Source organism: Pseudoliparis swirei, chromosome 22, assembly GCF_029220125.1.
Source record: "Pseudoliparis swirei isolate HS2019 ecotype Mariana Trench chromosome 22, NWPU_hadal_v1, whole genome shotgun sequence".
Lineage (NCBI taxonomy): Eukaryota > Metazoa > Chordata > Actinopteri > Perciformes > Liparidae > Pseudoliparis > Pseudoliparis swirei.
Genome location: NC_079409.1, coordinates 3221242 through 3227241, shown reverse-complemented (window position 1 = coordinate 3227241; position 6000 = coordinate 3221242).

Genomic DNA, 6000 nt, shown 5'->3' with positions numbered 1-6000 from the left:
CTCCCATCCCCCTCCTCCTTTCCATTCTCCCCCAACCACATACCAATCCACTCGCCCTCCCACGCAGTCTTACACACACACACACACACTTGGCCTTGCCTCCTGCTCACGGGAAACACGACACAAGGCCGCATCTGGAGGTGAATGAACGGCCATGAGCCTGAACGCCTTATCGAATGACCACGGGGGGAAAGAAAATGTCGGATACAATGAACAGCCACACGGGGAAACAAAAGTGAAGCAACGTTATCGACGTTAAGTCCAAACAGGAACTTGTGTTCCCTAATTTGTGGAAAAACACAATGTTCTGTGCCGAGGGAATGACGACAAACCAATCTTTCATCTTGAATTCCTAACCAGCCCGTATATTATTTTTAGCGACGCTGAACTGAAGGTCGTTCCTTTTCTTGCAGGCGGATCTCCTGATAAGAAAAATTAGCTTTGAGAGAAAAGATAAATCTACTGGGGGAATTACTGCTTTAAAAACAAATGTAATCAATGCACATTTGATATAAAAGGAACAAAAGGGTCTAAATACAATTTGATGCTTTCCACGACCGTTGAACACGCTCAGCTCGGGTGAACCGTGAGGGACACAAGAAGAATAGGTCCCCCAGGTTTATTACTTCTTACCGTTGATTATGAACGACTAATAAATGTATTAATAGATTAAACTATCGTCTCTTCAGAGTACACAAGTAAAGCCCTGACATGAGTGTATACTTCTACCCCTGAAGCAGTTGAATAACCCCCAAATATCAAGTTTACATTCATAGAATAAAATGATTTGTTATAATCTCGGACTCAAACAACACAAACAGCTGCGCGGGTGTCAAAGGGTTAAATCCCTGGACCGTCGCCAGCCTTTCATTAGGCTGAGACTTTGAGGTCCATGGCTCATCTTTGGTAACAGGTTATTAGTGTGTCATCAATACGAAGTCTGTTAATGCTGGATGAAGAGTAGATTATCTCCTCTTGATTTTGAGATCCACAGTGCGGTTGTTGATGTTTGTGTGTTTATATCTCAACAGCTAATGCAGGGTTCCACGAAACATTTGCGATTCCCAGAGGACGAACCTCAGGGACTCCGACATTTGCGGTTTCGAGCAACGTATCCTCAAAACCTGTGTGCTGTTCGCTCAGGATGAAGTGAGTTATCTTCACTTTTCCTCGACAGCGCCACCATCAGGTCAAAATGGTTTAAATGGATATTATAGATTATAGAGACGCCGACCAGTCCAACCCAGAAGGAAGTAACTCGTAACTCTGGAAAGTAGAACCCTCGGGACGTCGAGCTATTTGGAGAACAGGAAGTCACGTTCTCCGTTTGGCCTCCGCAGAGAGTCGACGTGCTGAAAGTTGACTGCGTAGTCTGAGCTCGACTAAACTGCCACGGGCCTGAAAGCCAAAGCGAAGCAAGGCGTCAGCGGCCTTCACGCTAAGCATAATATTTACATTCAGCACGTGACCTACATTTCCAAACGGCCCGTCTATACGGGGATAATCCATCTTAACCATCGCCGTCTAATTTATGCCTCAAAACAACATGTGGTATGCAAAGCATCCCTTTGATTGCATTGTTGTTGGGGGGGCTTGTGTGTGCGGTCAGAAATGCAGGGGTCCCCACCCCCCACCCCTCTCCCCCACCCAGGCAGGGTCCGCCAGCCAGACTGTCGGGGTCAAGGTGGGGGAGGGGGAGGGGGGGGGCCTCTTCCCGCACACAGCCGTTTTGGCTCTTGAGGCGGCGTCCTTCCTGCAGCCGGCCTGATGTCAGGGCCCAGGAATGTGAAAAAACAGAGCACACTGGGGGGCCTTGTTCTCCCACCGTGAATAGTCCTTGGGCAGGAATCCAAACCACATGCCACACACACACACACACACACACACACACACACACACACACACACACACACACACACACACACACACACACACACACACACACACACACACACACACACACACACACACACACACACACACAGAAAGCCAGAGGGGGGCAGGGGAACAAACTGAGAAAACAGACCTCTCTGTAAACCTGCGTGCAGTTTGAGGTTCTCGATTCACGGTTATGCAAGAGGGGAAATGTCTTGTTGGGAGATGAGTTCATCGTCTGCAAACAATAACACCAACAACAAAAAACAAGCACAGTCAAAGAAACGGGGCACGTAGAGCAGATGTTAGAGGAAATGAAGCAAGGACGTGGATACCCTTTGAATCCTTTGAATGAAGTCTGTTTGACCGGTTCGATCACACAGAACACCTGTGGGCGTCGCAGACACACCTGGCGGACATCTGCATCTCCATTGTTGCAACCATTGTTTTCCTCGTCTCTTCTTTTATTCTGTCTTATGATCTTTTCCAACATAATTTTTTTTAAAATCTATAACCAATTATGTCCATCTAATTACCTTCGCATTGAAAATGCGGAAGGTTATGTTTTGATCGCCGTGTATTTATTTATTTATTTATTTGTATGCGTGTTATTCGCAGAACTCAAAAAGTATTGAACCGAATCGCATGAAATTTGGTGGGATGATTCTTTATTATCCGGGGACCAGTTGATTAGATTTTGGGATCGATCGGGTCAAAGGTCAAGGTCAAAGGTCATGAACAGGTCAAAATGTTCTTGAATCGCATGAAATTTGGTGGGATGATTGGTTATTATCCGGGGACCATTTGATTAGATTTTGGGATCAATCGGGTCAAAGGTCAAGGTCATGGAAAGGTCATACTCTTTTTTTTTTAACCATAGCACGATACATTTTTGTCCAATTGGCATGCAACTAATGCCAAAATGTTCATAATTCAATGCCCAATCTTGTGATATGCGAAGGTATGCGCTCTACCGAGTGCCCATTCTAGTTGTCTAATGTGTAATGTCTGTGTAATATCGCCTCCTTTAAATACTACTATTTGCCATATTTCATGATATACTAAACTACTTTACTCAATGGGCCCCATTGGATATGAGATATAAAAAAAGAGGAAGCATTGAGAGACTAACTGGCTTGCTTCACAGAGCTGTGGTTCAGAAGTGAATGGGTCGTCACGGAGACCAGGCCTCTCCAGGTTCCACTTCTCTTCAGCATCAATCAACACGCAGTGGGACCTGAACCATTCAGAAGCATCGGACCCTTCTGTAACAGCTGGTTGACACGACCACGCCTCCTCCAGGGTGACCTTGCTGAACTTTGAGAACTCAAATATTCATAAACTCTTCATGTTTTAGACCATAAATATTGGTTGTCTTTTCATCTTACGGGTTGAACACACTCGATTGTATCTATGACTTTACAGTCCCTCAAAGTTTGGGAAATAAATACGCTTTGCTTTCTTAGAGTTGAGAAGAAGCGCCACTCTCACCTCAAGCTGTACAACAGGGGCGTCAAACTCATTTTCACCGTGGGCCACATCAGCATCATGGCTGCCCTCTTAAAGGGCCGGAAACACTTTATAAACTCAACGAACATATTGTTTAATAACTCTCATTGCATTTGATTATTGTTTATTTGAGTGTAGAAATATTGCACATAAGAAAAGGTCTCTTATAGTACAACATAAATCCATTTAAGTTGAAAGCTTCAAAATAAAAGCACGGGAAATTTGTCTTCAATTTCTTTAAGAAAAGGGGATCGCATGTCTTTCAAGCTGTCAGGGGCCACATAAAACGATGCGGCGGGCTGGATTTGGCCCGCGGGCCTTGTGTTTGACACCTGTGCTGTACAACGTTCGTGCTAATAGGCTAATTGCTAAAGCTAAGCTCACTTTTATTCATAAAAAATACATTTTGGCTCCGAGGTAGAAGAGTAAAAGCTCCAATCTCCAATCGATAAAACAAACAATACGACGTGTTAATCGTCTGTTGCTTTATTATTTTCTAACTTGGTAGGCTACCATCGATCTTCTCAGAGAAGAAAGTAAACGAGCATATAGTTCCCCAATACACCCTTTCTTTCGGAGCAAGCGTCCTCGCAACTGACAGTCGTGTTCCTTTTTATTGTAAACATGCAGCCTGCGACATACTTTCATCGCAGATGTGGTGAAATGATAAAAACGTACATCAAGGTTACAAAACAGATGCCTATCTCGTGCCTTTGGTGAAAAGACGACAACAAGCGCACCCCGGCGGCGAGCAGTAGATTAACTTATGTTATTTCAAAACAAGAGTACCTGCAGACAGAAACTCAAAGACAGGCTACAGGGGATTGTTGTACAATCAAAAAGCCCCAAAATTATGATCATGTTTATCTGCCTGCAGAGTAAATCACAATGATCATGGGAAGTTCCTCCGGTGGATAAAGCCCGCGACATGCCAAGTTAAATAAAGCAGAACGCTTTAAAGTGAAGGCAGCGCACCGTGGAACCACGGAAGGAGACAAAGGGAAGGCACATGAAAGACTCGCGGTGGTGAGCTTGTCGGTCAAATGTTGTCGATCCACGTTAAGTCAACAAAGCAGGAGCCAAAGATGTGGTTTGATGATTCTTGTGCACAAATGAGTTTTATTACAAAGAAATCAAGCGGGGAGGAATCAAGAAAATCTGCAGATGCGAGATGTCAAAAACAGACATCGCAGAACCAACTGGGTCGAAGAACTCGATGACGTCACGGCACGAAACACAGACAGTTGAGACCAAATGTCTGGAAGACTTCAACTCCCAGAATGCACCACCAGCAGGTCAGTGCAGGCAGTTGATTGATTTAAGTGGGAACACCTGGGAGAGGAGGGGCTCTCTCAGATAAACATTGAGAGAGAGAGAGAGAGAGAGAGAGAGAGAGAGAGAGAGAGAGAGAGAGAGAGAGAGAGAGAGAGAGAGAGAGAGAGAGAGAGAGAGACCACTGGTACAGTAATAAGACTGTTGTTGTTGCTTTTTTGTTTAAATTTAATTCGTTGGATGGAGATTGTTTAAAGTTTATTTATATTTCTTGTATAACGTTAGTTTTTTTGTGTGTTTTAAAGGTTTTTAATGCCACAACCAGAGAATCTCTGGTAGTTCCAACACATCCTCACACAACGGTTCGTCTGGCTTCTTCTTCTTCAAAGAAGCTTGTCCCGTTTCAGGGGCGTTTTCCTACAAAAGTCCTACAACTTGTGCCAAATTCAACTGGTTTCAAGCTAAATCTTCTTCTTTTTGGGAAAGGACGTTGTGGTTCGTGCTGAAACGACGACGGACGTGTGCAGGATCTTGCGACATCAACTTGTGTCGGTGGCCCGACTGGCCCCGACGCCCAGAGCGCGACGTTAGCCGGGTTAGCGAAGGCTGCTGAGAGAATACCGGAGCCTGTGTGTGTGTGCAGTGGGAAGTTGTGCAAGCAGAAGCAGGGCTCTCAAGTCTCACGCATTGAGCGTGAGACTCACGCATTTCGGTCTTAACTCACGCACTCCCGCCACACATCGTATTCCTCACGCTGAAAAACTCTCGGCTACTTAATGCTCGAATGCAGGGGTGCTCAATACGCCGATCGATAGGTCGATCGCGGTCGCTGCAGAGCTCCGATGCCGGTCTGCGCGCATCGGGACAGAGCAACAAAAAAAGGTCACTAGCACCCCCCCCCTGCAGAAGCCACTTGGTTGTGTCTGTTCTGGGCTACCGGAGCAACATGGCTGCCTGGAAAACACACTTATTCATATTATATTCCATTTCAGAAAATATATCCACCACTAAATGCTACACAATGTACCTTGACTTCTGTGGACAAAGGTTGTTGTATGATTCATCCAGCCACCAACGTTTTTTATAGAAGAGTTGGCACACACCTGCCCCCCCCCCCCTCCCCTCCATGACATCACTCATGTGTACCAAATACAAAAGCTTCCAATGACACACGATTGTATATATATTTTAAAGCGTCTTAACACTTTAAACCCTTTTTGCAGTTTGTAAACAACGATGTCGTCATGCGCGTCGCGACCGCGATGACTCGTCACGGCCTCCGTCGCGTGCACGTTTCTGTTCATTATCGGCGCCACACATCACGACGTTGTCTGTAAAATGGCC